This window comes from Camelus dromedarius, chromosome 20 (genome assembly GCF_036321535.1).
Source record: "Camelus dromedarius isolate mCamDro1 chromosome 20, mCamDro1.pat, whole genome shotgun sequence".
In the NCBI taxonomy this organism is placed as follows: Eukaryota; Metazoa; Chordata; class Mammalia; order Artiodactyla; family Camelidae; genus Camelus; species Camelus dromedarius.
This window is the reverse complement of record NC_087455.1, coordinates 29,069,941-29,096,996: the sequence shown is the minus strand read 5'-3', so window position 1 is coordinate 29,096,996 and position 27,056 is coordinate 29,069,941. Positions and strand designations below refer to the sequence as shown.

Below are 27,056 nucleotides of genomic sequence, written 5' to 3'. Positions count from 1 at the left end.
TAATCATTGTGTAGTCTAGGCTGGAAGTGCCTTGGTTCAGAGACAAGGGGGACAGTCTCCTTTGAGTGGGACACTCCAGAGAACTAATGGTAAAAGTTCTCCATGAGCACTTACTGCATACCCAGCCCTGCTGTAAGCACGGTGCCCGCATGACGTCACTTCATGCTCAAAACAACCCTAGAAGCAAAGAACGATCACTATGCTTGTTTTGCAGATGAGATGACTCACCCAGACTCATGCCAGAGAATTCAAATGCCCCAATCCAAGCACGTGTTCTCCCCTGCGGTGTGGACCCCCTGCTTCCTGCCTACCCCGCTTTTCCAGGAGCCGAGGCAGCAGTCACGTGTTATCAGAGTCCTCAGCTGCCCTTTTGGCTCTGTAGCAGCGCAAGCTGCGGTCAAGCCCCAACAGAAGGTTGTCACATCCACCAGGGCCCAGGTGGGCCCCTGAGGGCTCTGTGATCCTACTGAGGAGTCCTGCTGAGGAGGCTGTTGAGAAAACAGCAAGGAGAGGCTCAGTTAAGCAGTGAAGGTTTGTGACAGCAAGCAGTGTCACCATCCTAGGCCTGCATGCAGAGTGGCTGAAGGAACCCAAAAAGGATGGCTGTAGGGAGAGGATGCCTGGCAGGAGCTGTGGCCTTTAGGGACAGACAAGTCAACCTGCAGCATGCAACCCAGTAGGAGGGAATGGAGGAAATAAATGCCCTACCTCACTCTCCTCCCACCCACCCAACAGTAGGCTGGACCCACCATTGGCTGAACTATACTAGAAATCAGAAGACAAAGATGGAAATTGATGGTGATGGTAGAGATCCAGCTCTCAGGGCACAGAGCCAGGTAGACAAGGGAGGACAGAGGATATGGAGGGGGCAATAAGAGATGGCCAGCCTGTCTGCTGTCCTTGTCCCTGCAGAAAAGTGTGCTTCAACTGAAGGAGAGTAAACTGGCCTGGTCACTCTTTAGGGGTCAAGATGGTGCTAATAAGCCAGAAGATGCCATCCTTACCATCTTCGTGATGCCAGAGCCAACTTCATGGGCAAGTGACCTGTGCAGTTACACAAGGCACCATGCTCAGGAGGGCCCCATGCTTGGTCTAATGCTCTGCCACACCATCTTGAAATTCTTAATAACTTCCTAACAAGGGCCCCACATTTTCACTTTGCACTGGGCCTCATAAATCATATAGCTGGTCTTGTGCAAGGCAAGCCATTTTCTTCAGCAGGTGAGACTAAATTCTCTAAGTATCAGAGTATTCCAGGCATACTATTCAAAGCAAATAGATCCAAAGTTAATACTAACCAGAGGAACAACTGTTATAGCAGAATATATAACACAATAAAGTGAAGGGATATTTTACCTTTTTTTCCTTTCCTCTTTCTCTTTTGAAGTCAAACTGCCAAGTGGCTGAGAAACCAAAATTAGCTGCCCCCTGGAGAGAAACCAACCTTAATTACAACTGCCTCTCCATAGCACAGAGGGAGTAGATTTTGGCTCAGTTAATGTGATCAATACAGACAAACAGAATAATTTACGCCCTGGGGTGGACTCTCTCGATGTATTCCACTTGATGAGTTAGTCATCAAATTAGCCAGGTAATTGCCAAAGCTACTCTTGACCTTGTCTTTTGTGCCTGGTGTCCACAGGCCCTAGTTTGAGACTCAGTATTGAAAATACACGCATAAAAGGCTTGTTAATGGGCTGGCAAGATTTACAGCTCATATTTCTAAGCCACTGCTTTCTGAAAGACTAGAAACTTGAGCTTTTACTGCTTCTGCCTCATTTTCCTGGAAGACTCAACATTCTGAGGCTTCCTCTAAGTAACTGCAGTTTTAAAATCTGGGAATCCCAGGTGAGAAGCCAGAACAGGACCAGTGGCTACCCTTCTCCCATTCATTTCCTCCAAGGCCACTGGGCAAAGCAAAGCACAGAAAACTTCCATCCAAGTTAGGGATCAAACTGGTTTTTGTGAGCTTCTTTCAGTCACCCCTTCATTTCAGAAATAAGGATGGCAGATTCTAAGAATTTTGTTTTGTCATTTAAAGGAAAAATAAAATTTCAATAGATCAAATTAAAAGCATCTTCAAGATCTGTACTATGTTAAGGAACCTATAGTCCAGGTAGTAAATCAAATCTATAGGCATTGTGACAGAATTGGAGGATCAAGGGTTGCAAGGTACACTCATGAGCCCTGTTGTGGGGTGAATGCTGCCCCCCAAAAGATATGTCCACATCCAAACCCCAGGAACAGGTGAATGTGCTCTTATTTTTAAAAGGGTCTTTGCAGATGTAATTAAGTTAAGGATCTTGAAATAAGATCATCCTGTAAAATGCAAATTAAAACCACAATGAGAAAGCAACTCATCCTCATTAGAATGGTCATTACTAAAAAGACAAGAGATCACAAATATTGGTGTGGATGTGAAGAAAAGGGAACTCTTGTGCACTATTGGTGGGATTGTAAATTGGTGCAGCCACTATGACAAACAGTATGGAAGATCCTCAAAAAATTAAAAATAGAACTATACCATATGACCCAGCCATTCTATTTCTGGGAATATGTCTAAAGGAAATGAAAACACTAACTCAAAAATATTATCTGCAACCCCCTGTTCATAGCAGCATTATTTACAATAGCCAAGACATGTAAGTGTTCACTGACAATGAATAGATAAAGAAGTTGTGGCTTATATACACAATGGAATATTATTCAGCCGTTAAAATGAGAAAATACTATCATTTGCAGCAACATGGATGGACCTCGAAGGCATTATGCTAAATGAAGTAAGTCAGACCAAGAAAGAAATTATTATATGATATCACTTACATGTGAAATCTAAAAACAAACAAATTTTAAAAACCTACCAAACTCACAGAAAAAAAGATCAGACCTGTGGTTACCAGAGGCGGCAGGTGGGAGAAGAAAGAATTGGAGGAAGATGGTCAAAAGGTATAAACTTTGAGTTATAAGATAAGTAGCAGAGATGGAATGTAGAATGTGATGACTATCTACATTCTAGATAGCGCTGCTGTGTGATGTATGGGAAAGATGTTAAGAGAATAAACCCTAAGAATTCTCGTGACAAGGGGAAAACAATTTTTTATCTTTTCTTTTTTCTTTTCTTTTTATTGTATCTATATAAGACGATGGTTGGTAGCTGAACCTTTGTGGTAATCATTTCACACTATATGTAAATTAAACCATCATGCTGTACATCTTACATTTACAGTGATGTATGTCAGCCTTTCACAATAAAACTGGGGGGGAGGGGGTGGAAATCACCTGGAATTATTATCCAGGTGAGCCCTAAATCCAATGACAAGTGTCCTTATAAGAGACACACAGAGGTGAAGAGGACTCCATGTGACCAGAGGCAGAGACAGGAGTAATGCAGCCTCAAGCCCAGAAATGCTGATGGCCACCAGCCTAGAAGCAAGGAGGGTCTTCTCCTCCAGAGCCTCTGGAAAAAGCTTGGCCTTGCTGATAACTTGATTTCCGACTTCTGCCTTCAAAATGGTGAGAAAATAACTTTCTGTTATTTTAAGTCACCCAGCTTGTGGTGATTTGTTGGAGGCCACAGGAAACGAATACAAGCCCTCAGCCACATCTCTCACCTGTGGCCTCCTCTTCGCAACCTCCGGTAATGGAAAATATGAGGCCTTCCAAAAGCAGCCTGTTCTGTTTTCACAGTGACCCAGTTCTGGCCCCAGAATAGGTCTTTTCCCCAACACAGTACTTCACGTATTTGGAGACCATAATAATCGGGCTCCCACAGAACTTTTTCTGGCTAGAGAGCCCCTCAGTCATGCCTCAGGGGAGGGGGGCTCCACCCCCCACCACACTAGACACTGCCCTCTGCATTCCCTCTGCCAGAACAGCACCATCTCCCTTGTCCTCAACACTCTTCTAACGCAGCCCAAGGTCTCATTAATGTTTAAGCAGCCAGGTTACACTGTCAACTCCTTTGGGGTTTTCAGCTGAAAGCAAAACAAAACAAACTTATATCTTTTTCACTTATGTTTCAAGGACATATTGTCACCCCCATCAAGTATACGGAAAAGACTTTTTAATGGAAATACAACGATCAGCTATGAAACATATCTACAAAATACATGCTGTTATTTAGAAAAGAAAGGGGGAGAGGGGGTGAATTCTGAGCAGTACCTTACTCTACATTTTGACAGCCAAGCTGAGTTTGTACAAATCAGATTATTACGAAAGAATCAAAACACACAGTTTTCAGGAAAAACTAACGTTCCAGATCCAACTGGATGTACAGAGGAAATGTCCGTGGGTTAAATCCCAGCTCCACAACTTCCAAGTTACTGATGTAGGATAGGTCGCTCAACCTCTTGATGCTTTAGTTCCCTTACCTGTAAAGATAACTGTAATGCTCTCTAGGGCTGGGTTCTCTCTGCTTGTTGCCCCTCCAGATCCACCCTCCTCCCTCCCTTACTCTGGTCTCAGCACTAGAAGGCTGATTTCTCAGCACAAGGTAGTCTCTGCATTTCTTGCCCTCCAGCTTCTGGTTGGTTTGGCTAATTGGAAGGCACCAATAGAAGACTAGAGAGGGGGAACAAAGACTGGTCAGGAACTTATTCACCGGGTGCCTCCCGGCCAGGCCACAGCTTGGCAGCTGTGTTTTTCTACTGAAGAGCAATCACCCTTTCAGGGAAGGGATGTAAAGGCTTGCACACTTGGCTAGCTAGCCGGTGGTGTCTTCCCTTAACTTTGCCCACATCTTTCTGAATACAGTGGTCCCCGTTCATCCATGGGGTATACGTTCCAAGAGCCCCAGTGGTTGCCAGAAACCACGGATAGTACCGAACCCTGTATATAGTAAAATTTTTCCTATACTTACGTACCTATAGTAAAGTTTAATTTATAAATTAGGTACATAAGAGATTGACAACAGTAATTATAATAATATAGAATTATAACAATATACTGAAATCGAACTTACGTGAATGTGGTCAGTCTTCCTCAGAATATCTTATGGTACAAATTTAATGCCTTTTCCATCACAATTAAGCATTTTTCGTGCACTGGGGCTGTTACATCAGCAGTCTGAGGTATGACAGCAAAACTAGCATGAATTTCTTTTTCCTTTTTCACAATTTCACGGATAGAAGATTCGATTCGTTCTTACCGTAAATCTTAGCAAACTCAGCGTTAAGGTTTTATCTTCTTTCCTTAAGTCGAGAATTTTCACCATTTCACTTAAAGGAAGCACTTTATAGCTTCTCTTTGGTGTATCCGTATTGTCAGCAGCACTCCTCTTGCGCTTTGGGGCCATTATTAAGTAAAAGTAGGATGAACACAAGCGCTGAGACACCCGGACAGCGGCTCTGCCGCGAGACTACGAGGCGGGATTCACGGGACCAAGCGCCCAGGCTCGCGTGGGGCGGACGGAGCAGATTACGCGAGACTTCACCACGCTGCTGCAGAATGGCGGCAGTTTCGAACTTACGATTGTTTATTTCTAGAATTTTCCACTTTACATTTTCAGACCACGGTTCACCTCGGGTAACTGAAACCTCGGAAAGCAAAATCAAGGATAAGCAGGGACTACTAATAGTCCCTTCATTAAGCTTCCTTCAGTGATCTTTTGAGCGTGTCATCTGCCTCCCTGTGAGACCCTGTTCACAGCGGCATTGCTCAAAACAGCCAGAAGATGGAAGCAACCCAAGCATCCATCTACAGGTAAATGGGTAAACACATGTGGTATAGTCTATCCATACACTGGAATATTATTCAGCTTTAAAAAGAAAGGAAATTCCAACACATGCTACAATCTGAATGAACCTTGAAAACAAGCACTATGCTAAGTGAAATAAGCTAGTCACAAAAAGACAAATATTCTATGATTCCACTTATAGAGGTACTTAGAATAGTCAGATCCATAAAGACATAAAGTAGAATGAACGGTGGTGGCCATGGGCTAGGGGGCAGGGGGAAATGAAAAGTTTTTGTATAACGGGTATGGAGTTTTAGTTTGGGAAGATGAAAACGTTCTGGGGATGGATGGTGGTGATAGATGCACAACAGTGTGAATGTACTTAATGCCATAAAGCTATGCACTCAAAAAATGGTTAAAATAGTAAAAATTTATGTTATGTGTATTTAACCACAATTTTAAAATGTATTTAAGAAATATTTATTACTCATCTATTGCACAAAGCACCACACTGGGGATAAACAAACTGGAAGGTCACTGTCTCTGTCAAGGGGGCTCAGTTCCTGCACTTCCCCCCAACATACCCCTCATTCCAGCAGTCTGTTCCCTAATTATGTCTTGCACTTTCATGTTGGGATACAAATTCCTTCAAGACAAGGGACTAGATCATATTCATCCAAATCCCTAGAATTTAACAAAATGTTGAGCACGTAGAAACTTCTCAAAAATATTGGTTGAATACGTAAGTAAAGGTCTAGTCGAAGAAATCTACGTTCTCTTTTTTCTCACATCTTCTGGTCAGTATTTAGCATTTCTTGAAGTTAGTTATGTATATTTTCAGAAATGAAAAGAATAGAGCTGCATACAAAATTCACTTTAAATTGTTCTGTTCACAAATAATTTTACCAAGTGCATAAATTGCAGAGTTCTGCAAGTCAGAACTCTTTCATTTGCAAGCCATGTGTCCTTGGGAGTTACTGAGTGCCCCTTAGCCTGTTTCCCTCATCTGTTAGGTGGGAATGCTGACTCTACTATATTGGATGTCCATTGCTTTGTAATCCAAAATCCATTGGCCAATCTCCTAGTAAGAGTATAACAGTGTTCTGCTGGAGAAATACCCTTGCTCCTACTTCTTAGCCTATGACTCAGGGATGAAACCTGTAACCAAGCCCAAGCCCTAGACTAGTGTGGAATTCTGGTCAGAGGAACAGGCATGGGACCCAATGAAAGCCAATGACTACAGCCAGCCACTGTGAGTAGTGCTGGGATAGAGGCTCCCACTTTCTAGCTGGACTTAAATCCCAGCTTACATAAGGCCTAGAGCTCTTACAGCCATCCTGCCATGAACCAGCATCTAAAAATGGTGCCAACTCCAAGAAAGCAACCAAGAACTGGGAAGATAGAAATCAGGTACAAGTAATGATGCTTGAGCCCCAAATCAAGCCATACCTGAAGTTTCTTCCTCTGGACTGAGGAGGAAGCCAAAATAATATTCCTTTTTTTTCCCTCAAAATAGTTTGAGCTTTGGGGTTTCTGATCCTTGCAGCAGAATTGAGTCCTAATTAAGATAAGTATTTCCTCAAAAAGTTATTACACAGATGAAACATGATCCTCATGTACATACATAGTGCACACTTGATAAATGGAAACTACTCATGTTAACTGTGGCCATAGTTTATGGTTGTGGTGGAAAATTCCTGGCTTCTTCTAGGAATCATTTCTAATCTATGGGCTCTGTCCCTGATTTTTGCCTTCACTCTTCTTCAGTGATATTCTATCATAGTGACAGAGATAGAGGGATGGTGACAACCAAGCCTGGCTGTCATTACTTCCTAATCCCACACACTGACAGTCATCACTAATTGACCACAGCACTCTTTCCTACTGAGCCTGGTCCCAGCCTTGAATTCCTCTTCAACCCAGCTCTCCAGGCAGCCACTACCAATCAATCAAAGATGACACACAAAATGAAGCCAATTGCCTCAGCTCCAGAACAGTGGTAGGCAGTTTTTCTGTAAAGAACTAGGTATTAAGTATTTTTAGACATGCTCTCCATTACATATTCTTCTTTGTGTTGATTTGTTTTGTTTACAACCCTTTAAAAATGTAAGAAGCATTTTTTGATCTTTTAGCTTATAAAACCCCCTGCTCTGGAGCCTTGAAATCAGACTCTGGGGCTGTCCCAGAAATCCAGGCACCGTCTTATCTCCCTCTGCAGGGCTCCTGGAGGCTCAGCTGTGGAGCGCTTGGAAATGCCACCTCAGTTAAGAGTGTACCCACAGAACATACTGAATTGCCTGAGAAGTACAGAGGAGCTTTGATGATGGGAGAGTTCCTGTTCTCATCATACCAATCCGAGGGCAAGCTGAAACCCACACTCTGGGGGAAGCTACAATCCAAGGAAGAGCTACAAAGCCCACGCATGCGATGACCTTCACCTCTGCCTCCAGAAACAGATTTACTACACAACCCCTCAAAGAGCCGAACCTCCATTCCCCACGGCCAGTCTGTGATGTTCAACATTTTTATGAGGAAAGTAAGGTAAGAGTTCAGAGCACTACATTTCTCCACTGTTAGTCTGACACCTCACCACTTTAAAAAAAACCCTCAGAAACTGTTCCAAGATAGTGTGTCACATTTCTATCGACCAACCCTTGATTCCTTAATATTTCCCATAGCTTTTTTTATTGCAGTGTATATATAAAGATTGGTTTGGTCCTCTTCTCTATTATTGTCCATGTTTGTTTCCAGTTTTAGTGAAAAGGAATGAACTTTGCTTGACTAATGTTCATTTATTCATCCAACTCTAATTACTGATAATCACAATCCACCTCTCCAGGCACTTGCAGGCAGGGAAGATACATGGAGATGATGATGCAGCGTGATGAGAGGAGTATGTGCAGGGTAACATTCCAGCACGAAGCAAGGTGGTGGGGGGAGGGGGAGATACCAAGAAATTTGCTGGAAGGCAGAGTCGCTGCCACTGAGTAGGGAAGAATGCCCAGGAGTTGATCAGACAAGGAAGGGTGGGAAGATGACAGGTGCTAAGACTCAGTGGCTTGGGCCAAGGCTGCACATAGGGAGGCTTGGGAGCTGAGGCTGGCAAGGAGACAAGGGTAGGGTCATGAAGGTCCTGGGGTCCAAACTATCCTGAAAGCCATAGTAAACCCCTGAAGGAAATGAAGCTGAATGACTGGCTTAGATTTTTGTTTTCAAAACAAGCCTTCTAGCTGCAGTTTGGAGAACAGACTGGAGCAAGAGTGTCCTGATTTGGAGCAAGGAGCCTGGTGTGAAGGCAACTGGAGCAAGAAGTGATGAGGTTATGAACTAAACTGGTGACAGTAGGGCCAGAGGAGGCAGACATCAACAACAAGAATAATAATAAGAGCTCACCCGTGTGCAACACTTGCAAATGACAAGACACTGCACGAAGTGCTTTCTGGTTATTAATTCACTTTATCTTCACAACAAGCCTGAGATAGGTTTGGTACCGATTATCAACCTCATGCCACAGATCAGGAAACAGAGAAAGGTTAAGCAAGGAGCCCCTGGTCTGGGAGCAATTTGTGTCCCAACTAGAACCCAAACCCAGCAGTCTGGCTGCAGAGCCCATGCTCCTCAAAGCCCATAGCCCAGCAAACTTGCAGGGAGTGGATATTCAGGATGGCCACTGAGTGGTTTTAATGGGGGAGACTCTAGGGCAATTTCCAGGGGTCTGGCTTGGATAACTGAACATTTGGGTTTCAGCTTCTGAAGCCGTCTCTTCTGAAGGAAGCCCCACCCCCAAGTCTGTATTTAGCCTTCAACCAGCACTCCCCATACACCCACAGTCTCCCCAGCACACCAGCACCCCTTTCTCGTCTGCGGTCCCTGATGCTGCATTTGACCCTAAAATACAGGCATCTCCCAGCTGGAATGAAAAACCTCACAATCATTACCAATTAAGTCTGAGAAATCCAGACAGTGAAGCCTGCTCTTGGTAATACAGAGGCTTGGCTCTATTATTTTCAAATCAGTCAGAACTGGGAAAACTTTGAGCAAGCTTGTGTGGTTTCCTTCTCAGCGAGACCTTGGCAGCCCTACTTCTGCGTTCACACTCGTTGCCCTACGGAGCAGAACGTGTACCATTATTTGGGGCTAAGCGCTGAACAACTGAAGCACTCGCCTGGCCAGCGGTCTCCGACAGACCCCGCAGGAAGAAAGTAGCCCTGGTGGGGAGACCTTCAGAGAGCCAAATGGCTTTCTTTCTCCAGGCATGAAAGTTAAAGTAAGCATCTGCTGCAAGAAACTTGTGCATTTCCTGCGGACAGGGAGACCTCCTGCCCCTCCCGGGCTGATACAACCCACTTTGCACATCCTGCTTCTCTGGGAGCTAAAAATAAATCGGTATGCACTGAAAAACACTCAAACACATCTCCCCAGCACACCCCTTCCGAGTCTCTGGGGGCAAGAGACACCAATCTTTAAGATCCTGAGTCTAAAATGCAGACCACTTCCTCCTATGGGTTCAACTGGCGCCTTTCGGTGGTTCCCTAAGCCCCCTCCCCAGACACCCACCCAACGCACTCGCCTGCTGCGGCCTCTCGGAGCCGACTTAGAAGACCCAGGAACCGGCGAGTGCCCTGGACCCCAACCTCCTCCCCCGACCCCAGGAGGGGTGCTTCTGGTGTCCCTGGCCACCAGGCGCACGAACGCCCCCTTCCGACCCGGCGCGCCCCCATCCTGCCTGCCCCGCGCGCCTCTGCGCGTCACTCTGCAAAGTTGCTCTCTCCTTTCCTGCCACCCATCCTCAGCGTCTTTGGCTTTGTTTTATTTTACCTCAGAGGCACTCAGGGAAGGGCAGGGGAATTGACAGGAGGAGCTGCACCTGGGAAGGGCTGCGGGAACCAGGTCCTCAGGACCGCGCGCTCCTGGCGCCCACCCCCACGCCCGCCGCGCCCCTAGCGTGCCGGTCCCCCCAGCAGCCGCTCCCGGCGCCGCCGCCCCCGCTGCATCCTCCGGAGCTACAATTCCCACTCGGCGCTGGCTCGGCAGAAGCGGAGGGAAGGCGCTGCGACTCACCGCCTCGGCTGCTCCCGGCGTCTGTGCTGCCGCGGGTGAGGCGGCGGCAGCGCCTTCCCTCCGCCCGCCTCCCCCTGGCCAGCACTGCCGCCTGCCGCGCCCCCCTCCCCAGCCTCGCTCGCCGCCTCCCTCCCCGCGGCCGCCGACCCCTCCTCCCCACCGCGGCCCCGCAGGCAGCCTCTCCAGGTTGGGCCGACGCCCGGGGTGCAGAGCGCCAAGCTGAGGCGCGGGGTTTGCAGGTGCAGTGAACACCCCCATCTTGCCCGGGTGCAGCCACCACGCTTATTACCCCTGTTGAGCCTCCGAGTCCTAGCCCACTGCCAGGCTTCTAGCGAGGCTACACTGGTGCTTTGCAAGGGTGCCATCCGTTTGCCTGTTAAGGTCGTGGGAAGGTCAGAGCCAACATAGAGCACCTTCTAGGTTTCCACTGGGAGACCCCCGGGGTCCCTGCTACGCAGCAGTGAAGTTCAAGGGCCTTGGAAGGACAGGCCCACAAGGGTGAGATGGGCTGCTTTGCCTGATCAGTGTTTTCTCTACCCAGAGCTTAACGAAAAACTGGAAAAGGGGGTCATCTAAGGAATCTCTTCCCCTCCTCCCTCCGCCAACCCTCCCCCCACCTCCGGTCGTCCACCACGTAATGTCTCCAAATCTTCCATCTCCACTGGAGATGATGAGAAGCAAATGTCTTGTCAATTCATTCAACCAGTATTTATCAGTTGGTTGCCAGTGTATGTCCCTGCCCTGCTGTGTTAGCCACTAGGGACCTCTCAAAAAGCCACCAAAACTTCCCATACTTGTCAAACTCAACAACATTTCCAGAACCCACAGAAGGTCTCCATAGCAAGTCACATTTGTTGATTTAAAAAGTTGCTGGTTAAAAATAACAAAAAGGCACCATGTAAAGCTGTGAAGGCACCATGACTTGTCCATGCATGTTGTAATGATTACAGAATCTTTCAACATGACAAGTGTTACAGAAATGGCAGTTACATTTGGGTCCAAACATCTGCCAACTCTGATTTGAAAATCAAGTCAAAGGTTCACAAAACCATCCTCTTTGTTCTGCCTTCCATTTCCACATAATTTACTCCTCAAGGTGAAGCTTAAAAAGCAGAAGTTGTCCAAGAAGCCATTAAACCATTATTGAATGCTAAATTTGTTCTTGAATTGGATTAGCAGTTAGCCCAGTGGCTTCCCCGATACACTTTGGAATCACCTAAGGAGCTGTGTTTCTGTTCTGTTTTTCAATAGTAGGCCTGGGCCTCACCCTGATAAATTCTGATTTACCTGCTTGGGATGCAGCCTTGTTTAGGGACTTTTTGCAAGAGCCCCAGGAGGTTCTGATGTGCAGCCAGGGTTGGAAACCCCAGGATTAGCCAATCATCAAACAGAACCTGAGACAATGAGATGATGAACAAGGAAATTTTGATGCAGGGAAAGGTCTAAGCAGGTATTGCAAATTCAAATGTCCCTAAGGGCTTTAAAAGAAGTAACAAAGTGACTTAGGCTGGTGTACAGGGGCAAACTGAGAAGGGCATCATGCCCTAAAAAGGACAGTCTCACTTTTCCACGTTGGAAACGCAGGTCCAGTGTGGCCATCAAGTTGAGGGTTTTCTTCACTTTGTTTTTGTTTTGTTTTTCCCACCTCCTCCAACCCCAGAAGCCAAAAATCCACATTTAATGTGAACTCTTCTAATTTTAAAATGTTGGTAACTAATTTTTTTTAGTATTTTAAGTGCTCTATAGGCTAAAAAAAGAAGAGGCCACATGGTGTCCCAAAGTCATTTTGTAACCTGTGGTCTGGACAATTTAGGCCTGATCATTGCTTACAGATTCTGCAGGAAGAGCCCTGCAGGTGGGCAGAAGGCAGTAGTAGGAAGGCGGCAGTGCTAGGGGTAGGGGTGTCTCTGAGCCAGAATGATTTAAAAACTCAGTTTATTTTTAAATTTTGTTTAATGATCTCTGCTTTTTAAAAAAGCTTTGTTAAAATATAACTCATATAGCATGCAACTCACCCATTTATAGTATACAATTTGATGTTTTTAGTATATTCACAGAGTTGTACAACCATCACCACAGTCAATTTTAGAACTGACTTCGATCACCCCAAAAAGAAATGCTGTGCTCATTAGCACTCATTCCCTCTTTTCTCCCAACCTGCAGCCCATGGCAATCTCTAATCTACTTTTTTCTCTATATTTGACTTTTGTGGACATTTCTTTTAAATAAAGTCTTCATACAACATGAAGTCTTTTGTGGCTGCTTTCTTTCACTTAGCATAGTGTTCTCAAGGTTCATCCATGTGGTCAATACTTCATTCCTTTTTATAAACAAACAATATCCCACGGTAGGGATATATCATATTTTATTTATTTGTTTTTCAGTTGATGGACATTTGGGTTGTTTCCACTTTGGGGCTATTGTAAATAATGCTGCTACAAACATTTGTGGATAGGTTTTTGTGTGGATGTATGTTTTCATCTCTCTTGGGTGTATGTCTAGGAGTGGGATTGCTGGGTCACATGGTAACTCTATGTTTAACATTTGAGGAAATGCCACACTGGTTTCCAAAGCAGCTGCACCATTTTACATTCTTGCCAGCAGTGTGTGAACGTTCCAATTTCTCCACATCCTTGCCAACACTTGTTATTTGCCATGTGTTAAATTTATACCATCCTACTGGGCATGAAGTGGTATTTCATGGTTCTGTTTTGCAGTTTCCTAACAGCTAATGATGTTAATCATCCTCTCGTGTGCTTATCTTCTTTGGAGAATTATCTATTCAGATCCTTTACCCATTTTTTAAACTCGGTTATTTGTCTTTTTAATTTATTATTTATTATTCAGGTGTAAGTGTTCTTTATATATTCTGGGCATAAGTACCTTATTGGACATACAATTTGAAAATCTTTCCTCCCATTCTGTGGGTTCTCTTTTTGCTGTCTTGGTGGTGTCCTTTGAAACAACAAAGTTTTTCTTTTTTTTTTCTTTTTTAAAAATTTTTTATTTTTTTAATTGAAGTACAATTGATTTACAATGTTGTGTTACTTTCAGATGTACAGCAAAGTGATTCAGTTATATATACATATACATTCTTCTTCAGATAAAAGTTTTTCATTTTGATGAAGCATAAATTATCTGTTTTCTTTTGTTGCTTGTACTTTTGGTGTTGTATCTAAAGGGTTTTGCCTAATTCAAGGGCACAAAGGCTTATACCTTAATGTTGGGCCCTACTTTTTGAAACGCTCTTTAATGGTGTGATATTGGAAACCAGGAACACTGAAACCACTGGCCTTGAGCCCGTAGTCAGAGTCTCCCACTTCCAGAGGTCTAATGTGCTGGGACAGCTCTTACCATAGTATTTGGTCAACTTTGGTCACTGAGTTGCAAGTTTTTGTCAAGGAAGCAATCGAGTGTATAATTTTGGGGCCAGCTAGATCAACAATGGCATGCATTCATTCATCTGCTCCACAAATACTTCCTAAGGGCTTCCTATGTGCTTTGAACTATTCTAAGTTCTCAGGATATATCACTAAACAAGGCAGACAAGATTCATGTTCTGGTGGGGCTTCTAGTTTAATGAGAGAGAAGACAGATGATAGGTGATGGATGGATAGATGGATGGATGGATGGATGGATGGATAGATAGATAGATGATAGATAGATAGATGGAACACATTAAGATCCATATCAAATGAGTGCTATGTCAAGAATTCACACAGAGTACACCAGAAACTAATACAACATTGTAAATCAACTATACTTCAATTTAAAAAAAGAATTCACATAGAGTGATATGCTGGAACAACTAAGGAAAGAGCCAGGCAGAGGAAACACCGTGCAAAAGCTCTCATTTGAAGGGGAAAATACCCAGTTTATTCTGGGAACCCAAAGAAATCTAGTGTGGCTGAACTTATTGGGTGCCTTTGGCCGAACTCCCTAGAAAGTCAAGCCCAAGCACAAGGTTAGGTGAAAAGACTATAGGGAAGTGAAGCCTCAGGGAAGGACTGTGAGAAAAGAGGAATGAGTCAGGGAGAGGAGAGCGACTGCAGGGAAGTGTGGTTCCCCGCTGGTGGCTGCTGCTGAGTCTGCAGGAAGCACCATGGCTTTGTCTGAGGCAACATGGAGGCATCAGTGGATGGGCTGAAGGATTCCAGAGGAGGGTGCTGTTTTCTGGTCTGTGGAGAAGCAATGGAATGCTTCTGAAGATTCAAACATCTGATGGAGGTCAGGGGAAGGAGTACTGGTGTGGTAGAAAGAGAGAAAATTCATTTGCAGGCTCCTTTCTCTAATTGGTCGGTGTTAACTGGTTGAGACTCCTGGTTGCATGTGAGTGGTCACCAAACAGGTGTTTGAGCATGACTAGGGAAGTCCCTAGGTGGAAGACAAAAGGCCTATGGTGGGAGGTGAGGCGCCACTGGTCTGTATTCAAGAGCAACTTGAAAGACTGAGAGCAGCAGCCACAGTGTGCTCCTCCCTGTGACAGAAGTGACAGCAACCTGGCTCTATGACCACAGTAATAGCACAAACCTTTGCTAGATTTACTCTAGCAAATTGGTGCCTTATCATCAATTGAGTTAGTGCGTAAAGTGAGTTCAGTACAGTGGGTAAGGGGCAGAGCAGCAGGGCCAGGCCAGGCATTGCTTCACACACAAGTCAGGATAAAGAACATAAAATTTATTCTGGTGTGGAATTTATTCTAAGAACAACACAAAGCCACTGAAAGCTCCTTTTAAATTTCTCTTTTAAATTTGTGTACAGGAAAATTCACCTTTTAAAGGAACAGTGCTGCAAATTTCAATAAATCCATCATCACCATCAAGATTCAGAATGGTACCATCACTCCAGAAATGTTGCTGCCCCTTGTAGTCAAGCCCTCTCCCTAACCCTGGAAACCACTGATGGGTTTTTTGCCTCTACAGTGTTGTCTGTTCAAGAATGTCTTATCAGTGGAATCATGCAGTGTGTAGCCTTTCAAGAATGGCTTCTTTCACTGATTATAATGCATGTGAGATTCATCTGTGTGGTTGAGTCCGTCAGTGGTTTATTCCTTTTAACTGTATGAATGTACTACAAGATACTTATCCACTCATCAGTTGAAAGAAGTTGAGGTTATTTCTAATTTAGGTCAATTATGAATAAAGCAACCGTAAATATTGGCCTGTGAATGTAAATTAAGTTTCTGTGTGAATAGAAGTTATCATTTCACTTGAGTAAATACACAGGATTGGGTTTGCTGGCTCCCACAGTGAGCATATGTTTACCTATATAAGAAACTGCCAAACTGCTTTTGAAATCACATTCCCAGCAGCAATATAGGAGTGTTCTGGCTGTTCTGCATTCACTCCAGGACTTGATATGGCTAAGTTTTTATTGCTTTGTTTTGTTTTAACCCATTTTATTTATTTGTTTGTTTGTTTATTGAAGTATAGTTAGTTATAATGTGTCAATTTCTGGTATACAGTATAATGTCCCAGTCATACATATATATATATTCACTTTCATATTATTTTTCATTAAAAGTTATTACAGGATATTGAATATAGTTTCCTGTGCTATACAGAAGAAATTTTTTAATCTACTTTGTGTATATAGTAGTTAATATTTGCAAATCTTGAACTCCCAAGAGTTTTAACCCATTTTAAATGGTGTGTTGTAGTTTTAATGTGTATCTCTCTAATAACTCATGATGTCGAGCATTTTTTCATGTGCTTATTTCATTCCATTGAAGTATCTTTTCAAAAAGTTTTCTGTTTCTTGCTTATTGATGAGTTTTAAGTAGCCTTTATATACACTGAATACAAATCCTCTGTCATTTAGGTGATTTGCAAATATTTTTTTCCCAGTGGGCAGAGTGTCTTTTCATTCTTTTACCGTGGTCCTTCACAGAACAAAAAAATTCAGTTTGGTAGAGTCTAACTTATCAATTTTTCCTTTATGTATCATACTTAATGGTATCATATCTAGTAACTCTTTGTTTATTTCTGACTCACAATTCTGTTCCAATGATCTATATGTCTATCCTTTGCCAGAATCACAATGTCTTGATTACTGTGGGTTTTTAGTCAGTCTTGAAATCATGTGGTGCAATTTTGTTCTTTTGCAAAACTGTCTTGGCTGTCTTATTTCTTTTGCCTTTTCACATAATCTTCGGAATCATCTTGTCAATGTCTACTAAGTCCCTACTCATATTTTTACTGTGATTGCATTAAATCTATAGCTCAATTTGGGTAGAATCAACATCTTAAAAATGTTCAGACTTATAATCCATGAACATGATAAATATCTCTAACTCTTCTTTGATTTCTTTCATTATTGTTTTTTAGTTTTGAACATAAATATTCTGCACATTTTTGTTAGTCTTATAACTGTATTTCTTTTCCTGTGTGCTGTTGAACATGTAAGCTTCAATCTCAATTGTTTATGGCTTATATATAGAAATATGATTAGTTTTTGTATATTGACCTTGTATCCTATGGCCTTGATAAACTCACTAGTGCTATGAACTTCTTTGTAGACTTCTTTCGCTTTCCTATGAAGACAATCATGGCACTGGTGATTTTCCAATCTCTGTGGCTTTTATTTTTTTTTCTTATCCTACTGTACTTGCTAGAACTTTCAGTTCTTTGTCAGATGGAAGTGGCAAGAGCAGACATCCTTGCCTGGCTACTGATCGTAGGGGGAAAGTATTCAGTCTGATTAGGAGGGCACTTTGGGTTGTGTCCAAGGAGAGAGTAGTGGTGTATCTTCTGTGCATTCCAGAATCAGTATTCTTAAAAAGAACCCATATACACTCCACAGGTGATTCTGATGTCCAGATAGATTTGGAGACCACCAGTCTAGAGACCACTAGACTCTTTCCTCCCTTCTGGCTTTTAAATTCTGTGAAACCAGCTCTTTTGTTCAACAACAAACATTCATTCAGTGTTTTCTCTATGCCAGATACGGAAATTAAAACTCAGTATGTGCCCTTAAGTCTAGTGGGGACGACTCACCCATCAGCCTGTGTTACAATGCAGTGTAAATGCTCTAATGGAGATGCGTTGCCTGCTCGCCTTGCTCTTAATTTCTTAGATCCTTGAAGAATGAGGATCTTTCTGCCTGCTGAAATCTAACTGAAGCCACTACACATTAGAGCAAAGCCACCTCGTAGCCACCTAAAGGCCAGTCTTTTCTGGATTCTGCCCACAGAGTCTTCCTCTTGGTTATGAAGCTTCAGAATTTGTGGACTCCCTTTGAGATAATTTGAGCCTGTCATCTTAATTAAGACTTCTTAATTTCCCCTCAGATCTCTGTTTTCATCTTCAACAAACTCTATAAAAGGATCCTTTTTCTTTTAAGTGTCTCTTCCTTCATCTCCAATCACAGCTGATAAGATCTTCACACCCTATATCTAGATCATGTTTTTAAACTCCTACATGTGTATTTAATGATACATCTTCATTTAATTATAGCTCATGCCCACTAGCTAAGGATATGCTGACATACCCCACCAAAATCACAATGTCACGGAGAGGAGGGAGGGTATAAAAGTTTTTATTAAAATGGATTATTCCCTGCTGCCAACACAGTATTACTTCAATACTACTCTTCATCTCCAAAGTACCTATGTGAAAATGTAGACCATTTTCAGTTATTCAGTTATTCGGATCAGATATTTTCTAAATGTTCTCATTGATGACTTTCTAAAATACATAATTTTCATCAATTAATACATTTAGTAATAGTACTTTTGCTTAATCTGAAAGTGTTCCATAGGAGACACATGGTAGGACATCCCAAAAGTTTAAAGAAAGTGTTACGGGAAAAAATTACGCAGTTGAGAAAACTTTATCTACAAACTTTTATTTTCTGTATGATTTTTTTTTAAATGATTAGACTCATTTTTCACTCTTAATGGTAACACACTTCAACCCAGTCTTTTATTGGGAAGCCTCTTCTGTGCCAGGCATGAGGGAGTTACAAAGATCCATCAGCGAGTCCCCATGTAGTCAGGGAACTCTGCTGAAGAGAGGAAAGAGACACATAAACAGATAGTGACATTACAATGTAGGGTGTGCTGCGGTTAGGGAAGGACAGGGTTCTGTGGGAGTTCAAAGAAAGGTCTCTAATCCTGAGCCAAGGTGAGCAAGCATACTTAAGGTTTAAAGTAAAACTTGCTAGCATTCACTGAGTGCTTGGCATGTGCCAGGCACCCTTTTAAGTCCGTGGGACATGTAAGCACATCTAATCTTCATCAAAAGCCATGAGGAAGCTATTACTATTACTACTATTACCACTATCAAATGGGGTTTTTTAAAAGATTGGTGACTTGCCCCAGGCTACCTAGCTCTGAAGATAGTGGGTTGGAATCCAGAATAAGGTCATTAAGCATAATAACAGCCCTTCAAAGATGTCCATGTCCTACTCTTCAGGACCTATAAATATGTTACCCTACAGGGCAAAGGGGAATTAAAGATATGATGGAGTGAAGATTACTAATCCATTGGCTTTAAATAGGGAGATTATCCTAGATTATCCAGGTGGGTGAATACAACCACAAGAGTCCTTAAAAATAGAAGGAAGCAGAAGAAGAGGCAGAAGAAGAGCAGAAGAGATGCAGCTCTGCCGGCTTTGAAGATGGAGGAGGAGATCCGAGAGCCTAGGAATGTGGGTGGCCTCTAAAAGCAGGAAAGGGCAAGGAAAGTTTTTTCCCTAGAGCCTTCAGAAAGGAAAACAGCCATGCCAACACCTTGATTTCAGCCCACTGAGTCCCATTCCAGACTCCTAAACTCCAGAACTATAAGATAATAAATTTGTGATGTTTTAAGCCACCAAGTTCATGGTAATTTGTTACAGCAGCAACAGGGAACTAATACACAGATCCAGGTCTTTCTCATTTAAGAGTGCAAGGCTTTGACTCCAGAATTCTTTTCTCGAGTTTTACCTTAGGAGAATGTAAGCCACTATTTTTGCATGTGTACCTTGGAATATTTGGCCCTAAAACTGCTTACCTCATTCTTATCCACTGTGAAAGGTAGCACCAGACTTTCAACCTCTATTCATCTCCCAGAGACCCTCCCTGTACTTTCTCCATATTCCCTTGGCATTTCTCAGAGCATCTTTAATTCATCTGCAAACTATGAGGACTCATCCTGGAACATTGCCCAAAATGCCAAAGAAGAACCATCCACACAGAGCCATGATCAGAGGGGAGCAATGTTTCCACCAAGCACCATGATGAATCCTATCGGCCAGGCTGTCACTGCTGCACCCATCATGCCTGATCCTGCAACTTTTATATAGGGTGGAGGAAAGCCTAAGAAGTGCCTAGTAACCTCGACAGGAGGATCCATTTATGCCTCGAAACATTCTTGGTTTGGTTCAAGGCAAGGCATTCTAAAGAAAGAAGAAAACAGCTTCCTTCCCTGATGTCCAGGTGGCTGCCTTGCCTGCAACTCTTCAGGAATGAGTGAAGAGGAGAATCCACCTCAAGGTGGAGGAGACTACGTTTGCTGGCCCTCTGTTGGCTGCAGAGCTGCGGACACCGTGAAAGCAAGTGAAGGCGGAGGCTCTCTCCTGCCTCACTCCTCTCTCACTGCCTCAGGCACCAGCTGCTTGTTATTTCCTCATCTTCACAGTTCATCTCACAGCCTTCAACACGTTCTCTGGGTCTCTTGTCAAGGGGCAACCGGAATGAAGCGCCCTTCTCTAGGAAGAGCCTTCTGACAGGCAGCCAAAGGTGACAGGCATCAACCTTGAGGCCGTGGCTATGGGCTGGGGTCCAGAAAACTGATGGTTGAATAGGAATTTTTCAAGCCAGTGGAAGTAGTTACACAACAGAAATAGACAAAGGCCACCAGTCAGGATGTCTCCCCTCCTCACTCCTGCCCTGGCACTGGCAGGCTTCAGGACACCACTGAGTATGTATGCAGTTTGTGACAAGGGGTCTATTTACTTGTTTTTGAAAACCAGCACCAGAGGTGAGACTGTTGTTCAGCTTGTAGGCCATGAAGACAGAAAACACAGGACAGTCAGTCACCAAGAAAAATACAGCTTCTAAGCCCAAGCACCGCTCTTCAACAATTCGTTAAACCTGCACGACAGCGAGAGTTCATGTACCAAGTATCTGTGACGGAATTAAGATAAAAACCCAGTGTTTTCCACTGGTAGGGCAGAAGCTCTCACTGGGGTTCAGGGGAAAGAGAGGATATTTGGTTGAAATCAGAGCTAAGTTTTGACGAAGGAATTAGTTAGGGATTTATTCCTTGCTTTACCAATAATTACAGAGCGTGGCTCACATGCAAAACGCTGCTCTAGGTCCTTTGGGGTCACAAAGATGAATCTGGATATAGGTCCTCTCCTACAAAAGCTTGCAGCTTTAAGGAACCTCCAGGAAGGACCCCTGAGCATCGAGACTCTCATTTGGGAGTTAGGCCAAGATTGTTTTCCTCCATCCCTGCTTCTCCTCCGTCTTCAGTTTTACTGCTCCTTGCCCCCCTAATCTGACCTGTTCCTTGGCTTCTGTTTTCTGTTTCTCAGACTTTGGTACTTCATATCACATGTGCAAGGCCCTCCATGCCTCTCAGCTCATGTGCCGGCCCCTCAGACAGGCCTTCCTCACAACACCCGAACGCAGACCCCGTTCACACCATTCACGTGTGCACACAGAGGACCAGGTGCTCTGTATCGTATCATTCAATTTCTTTCTTTTGTGGCAGTTATATCATAATCTGTACTTAGGTCATTTACTTGTTTACTTTTTCCTTGCCTGTTCTACCACCACCACCTGCCACTAGGTAAGTTCTCTAAAGGGCAGGAACCTTACCTGTATCATTCACCATGGTATTTGTGATACCTACTGCCATGCCTGGACATTCAACAATAAATACTTAATTAATACAAGTATAAATGAAGGGCAATGGTTGGACCTCAGAGGAGGGTGTGGTTACATCCAACTGGAAAGATTTTATAGAAGAGGTAGTCTTCTTTTTGAGCTGAACCTGGAAGGATGGGTAGGATTTGGGAGGCAGACGGTACAAAGTGAGAAACAACATGCAGGAGTAAACACAGAGCAGAAACCAGCACAGAGAGAGAGAAGATTGCTCCAAAAAAACTGGACACATCGCCATTGCCATCAGTTCAGCCATATATTCAAAACCTATGATTCTGGAAAGAGAAACATTTTATAATTTTTCTTTTCTTAAGACATTTCAACATTGAGCTCTGCAGAATCCTCTTCTCACACAGCTTGACTGGGAGTGGAGTGCAGGGGTGATTATTTGGTCTTATCTTCCCCACCTTCCCCCACCACCATTGTCCCCGTCCTCACCCTCAGACAACCAGAACAACCCTGCTTCAATACATTGTATCTGTTTGTGCTTTTAAGTATTAAGTAAGGTTTGACTTGGGAAAACATACCATCTTTCTTTCTTTCTTTATCTTTTCTATACAATGAAAATATTTCAGCATGTATCTTCTGATTTTGATTTCAACTCTCATGGAAAAATAGACACTTCTTTTTTTTCCTTCTTAAATAAGATTTTTTTTTCAGAGATTTAGATCCCTTACCATATATAGATTTTTCAGAGTAAAGATTCACTCTTGTAAGTTAACACTTTTGAAATATAGATTCTTTCTCCTTTTCTATAGATCCTATGAGCTATACATAGATATATTTGCAAAGTGTGTTTATGACTGTGTTGAAAGACAGGACTGTATCATGGACATGTTTAAAGATAAGGAAATAGATAAAATATATTTAAATATCTAGGTAGGAAAAAACTGCCTTCTGGGTACTGGGACAGTACGCCGAATTTTAAGAGTTAATTGAAATAAATGGAGTAGCTGTAAAATATTCTGAACTGCATTAAAAAGATAATTATTAAAATTCAAAGTACGCTTATCAGCTCTGACATTTTTATGTTGCATTCTGCTTCTGACAGGGTTGGGTCTGTCAGTGATTTATTTCAAATCCAAAAGAGAATCAGTGCCCCCCTCCTTCTTACCCTGTGATACGAATACCACTTTCTTCACAAATCACATCTTCTATTTCCACTTAAAAAGCACCCCTACGTAAAACTTTATCTGTCATGGCCTGATCAAGGAACGTGTCATTTTATCTTGACTGATATTGAGAATTTTTACATCCAAAAAGATTCAGAAGTACTTTGATTAATTAATCTTCACATGGTGTTAGAGGTTGAATCCCTGTTACAGCAAATTCCAGGGTAATTAAAATTGCATAGCGATAAGTCTTATACATCTAGGATCCCATTTATTTCAAGAAATTCTAATAAACAAAATAATTTGGGGTTCAATTACAATGAGATTTGGTCAACATTTTTAATACCTTGGTGGAAAGTAATGGGAGCAAAACTGATGGTGTGACATAGAGATACAAAATTTAGGATTAAAGATCATGATATTTCCAGGATTCCCTTGTCCCATCAGGTTATACAACCTCCACTGCTGGTGCTGTCATGCAATGTCAGAATCCTTAGTTTTTGGTTCTAGTACACTAAGAAGTGCAGCAGTGGATTCATGCCCAGGAAATCCACACACCACCCCCCAGAAGCAGCTGGCTTAGTAGAATGGTGGGATGGCCTGCTGAAGACTCAATTATAGCACCAGTTGGAAGATAAAACTCTGAATAGATAAGACATGATGGAGTTATGCTTTAAGTTAAAAACCAAGATGAAGCAACATTTCCTCAATAAGCAAAATGTACAGATCCAGGCAGCAGAGAATAACATTTTGCCATTTGCAACCATGTGGCTGGACTTGGAGAGTATTATGCTAAGTGAAATAAGTCAGACAGAGGAAGACAAATACTGTAGATATCACTTATATGTGGAATTAAAAATACAACAAACTAGTGAATATAACCAAAAAAAAAAAAAAAGAATCAGGCTCACAGATATAGAGAACAAACTAGTGGTTACCAGAGGGAAAAGGGAAGAAGGGAGGGGCAATATAAGGGTGGAGGAGTGAGAGGTACAAACTATTAGGTATAAAATAAGCTACAAGGACATATTGTACAAAACAAGGAATATAGGCAATATTTTATAATAACTATAAATGGAATATAATCTTTAAAGTTGTGAATCACTATGTTGAACACTTGAAACTTATATAATATTGTAAATCAACTATACTTCTACAAAAAATTATTTTAAAAAAATTGATTCAATGACTTTTGGAAATTTTTATTTCTTCATTTTGGGAAAAGAGTAAGGAATGTTTCTGGTTGTACAAAATTATTTGTATTTAGTTAGGTGAAAGTATAAAGAAGTTTTTCCTTGTTGCATTGAAGTTTGAACATGTATAGAAAGGTAGTTATAAATGTTGAATAGCCAAAGGGATGAGCTATGTCAGTTATTAAACTATTGGCTCTCAGTTCAACCCACTCTCTATACTCTACTGCTGGGGACTACAATACTCCTTTCTCAGTAGTTAATAAAACAAAATAGTAGGCAGAAATTCATCAAGAATATAGATGTCCTAAAAATAATACTATCAACTTGACCTAACTGACGTAAAACACTCTACCCAACAACAGCAGAACACATTTTATTCAAGCATATATGAACCATTAATCATGATAGGCCATATTTTTTTTACCATAAGACAAACTTTAGCAACTTTAAAAGAATTGAAATCTTACAAAGTGTGTTCTCTGATCATAGAAGAATTAAACTAGAAATCAACAGTAGAAAGATATCTGGAAGATCCCCAGGTATTTAGAAATTAAGCCACCAAACATGTGAAAATGAAATAACACATTTCTAAATTGCATATTGGTTAAAAAGGAAGTTTCAAGGAACGTTAGAAATATTTTGAGAGGAGCGTTGGCATCTCTTACTATAATTGTGGATTTGTCTGTTTGTCCTAAGAGTTATCTTGGTTTTTTGCTGCATGTATTTTGAAGCTCTGTTAGTAGGTGCACGAACGTTTAGGATGTTTATGTCCAGGTAATTGACCATTTTATAGTGATGAAATGATTCTTGGTATCTCTGGTAATAGTCTTTGCTCTGAAACCTACTTTGTCTGATATTAATGTAGCTGCTCCAGTTTTCTTTTATTAATAATAGCATGGTATATTTCTTTCTTTTTTTAAATTTTTAACCTACTTGTATCTTTACACTTAAAGTTAGTTTCTTGTAAGCAAGATAGAATTGGGTTCTGCCTTTTATCCAATCTGACAATTGCTGCCTTTTGATTAGAGTGTTTAGGCCATTTACTTTTAATGTGATTACAGGTATGTTTGAGTTTAGAACTTAGAAGCAGGAGTTATGCAGTCCTCTTACCCCTATTCAGAGAGAGCCAAGTAGAGAATGAAGCCTACATAGCAGAAGTCAGAGTTATGAGATAGAGAGAAACCAAGTCCTGGTGACATTACCTGAGCCACTGAATGTGGCTGTCCCTGTGGCTGGACCAACCCTAGATCTTCAGCAATTTCCATAAATTCCCTCTTTAGTTACGTCAGTTAGGGATGAGTGACCTAGTCAACCTCAACTTCTACCTGAAAAAGTCCTAACTGAAATAAGAAGTTTTCTCTCTCTGGATAGGAATGACTTGAACACATTTGTAGGTTAAGAGGAGGCTAGTTGAGTAGAAAATTATTTAGGAGATAATAACATAAGAAAAGAGAAAAATACACCTTTATTTATTTGTGTAGCCAGGGTAATACAATATTATCGGACATTTTATTTTTGTCATTTGTGTATTCCTATTACCATCCAGAGAAAGGGCCTCCGAGGAAAAAAGCTCAACATCCAAAGAATGATTATATGCCACGTTCTACTCACTACAGGCAAAACTCCCTTTAGAACACCTTTTAATTCCTAGAACTCCCTCGTCCCTCATTTACTTACATGGCTAGGTCCTACTTAGCCTTCAAGAATTAGTTCAATGGTGTCAAACTCTGGAAGGGTGTCCCCTTAATTTTTCCTCAACCTTGTCCCACTCCTAAACTAAATTAGGGCCCTCTCTTTGATGTCCCATAATGTTTCCTGCAAATGGGGATCGGAGCCCTTTTAACCACCACGTGGCCACTTGATTGCCAGAACCATGAGGGCACCTCCTGACTGTGGTGAGCTCCATTAAACCATAGGGAAGCACAACAAATGCAGGGAAATGAGAGTTGGGGGGAAGCTAGGTAACTGCTACTCTCTCAGACCCCCTCTCTTCAACTCTACATATGCTGATGAAAGAGTCTGTAATTTGCTGCTCTGAAATAATGAAAAGCATTAGAAGAGATTCCCTTTTTCTTGATGTCTAGGGCCTGCTTTTATTAACAGTGTTTTTGGTCTGGCTACACTTACCAAGCTTTGAGGCTAAAGGGAAAATAAATTGCTTTAATTTACATGAAGTTAGAGGCTTCAGGAGAACCGCTTTCATCTGACTGCATGCAGTATTGTGGAAGGGAAGAAACAGGCACGTACGTGCAATTATTTTTCTTCTAGGCTCCCATTAATTTAAGGGTAAAAAAAACCCTGGCACATTTCCGAGTTCTTACTTCTACCTGGTGTGCTGCTGAAAATCAGAACTGATGAGAGAAGGAACGAATCTGTGCCTTTCTTTGTCTGTGGGTCGCCCTTTCAACAAATCCCATGACATTTTCACTGGCCTGACTAGAGATGGCTCAAATTGCAAATCACCATGGCAGGATGGTGAGATGGGATGCAGGCAAAGCTTTTCCTGGACCACAACAGAATTTCACTCAGTAAGTGTGAAAATTGTCCATTTTTTAAAAGTACCTTAGCTCCCTCCAGCCAGTTAATATGGACAAAAAACAGCACACCGCCAGCTCTGTGTTCAGTCAGGTTTCCTTCAGACTGGTTCTTTCCTTAGTCAGTCAATTTTAACATCGTTTGCCTTTAGCATAGAGTTTGAGGAGCTGGGGGAGGGTGTTCAATACATGACAGAATATGACACAAGACAGTATGTGAAACTGGCTATGTGAATTATCAAAGGCGAGTCATGGTTCTCTTTGTTATGCTAAAGTATAGTCCTCAGAAATTGTTCATTGAGATGGACACTAAAAGCAAAGTTAAACTGTGAGTGCCATCTCTCTTAGCCCAGGCTCACTAGGAAGATGAGCCTGCTGAGGCAAGGACAGAGGTAGAGATACTTTCTTTGAGAGGTGCAAGCCCAGGAGGAAGTGAGAGTGGAGGAGAGGGGAACTGAGACAAAGGAAGATGTAGAGCAATGCTGTGTGATCATTGCTGTGCTGGTTAGTCCTTCATAATGAGTCACAAAGAGATGTAGCAAGTCACTCAGCAGGTTCATTTGTTGGCGCTGTAGGACTTTTCTAGAAGGGCTGTAAAGAGGAACTGTA

At 42.3% G+C, this 27,056-nt stretch overlaps 1 protein-coding gene across 1 annotated transcript in view; it reads right to left on the bottom strand.

The window, feature by feature from the left end:
• The window catches only part of NCALD (neurocalcin delta), a 364,376-nt gene extending 353,624 nt beyond the window's left edge, over positions 1-10,752 (bottom strand). Inside the window, exon 1 of the mRNA XM_064476919.1 lies at positions 10,736-10,752. The gene's annotated coding sequence lies outside the window, so the exon portion shown is untranslated. The remainder of the gene's footprint in view (positions 1-10,735) is intronic.
• Positions 10,753-27,056: the final 16,304 nt, after the last annotated feature.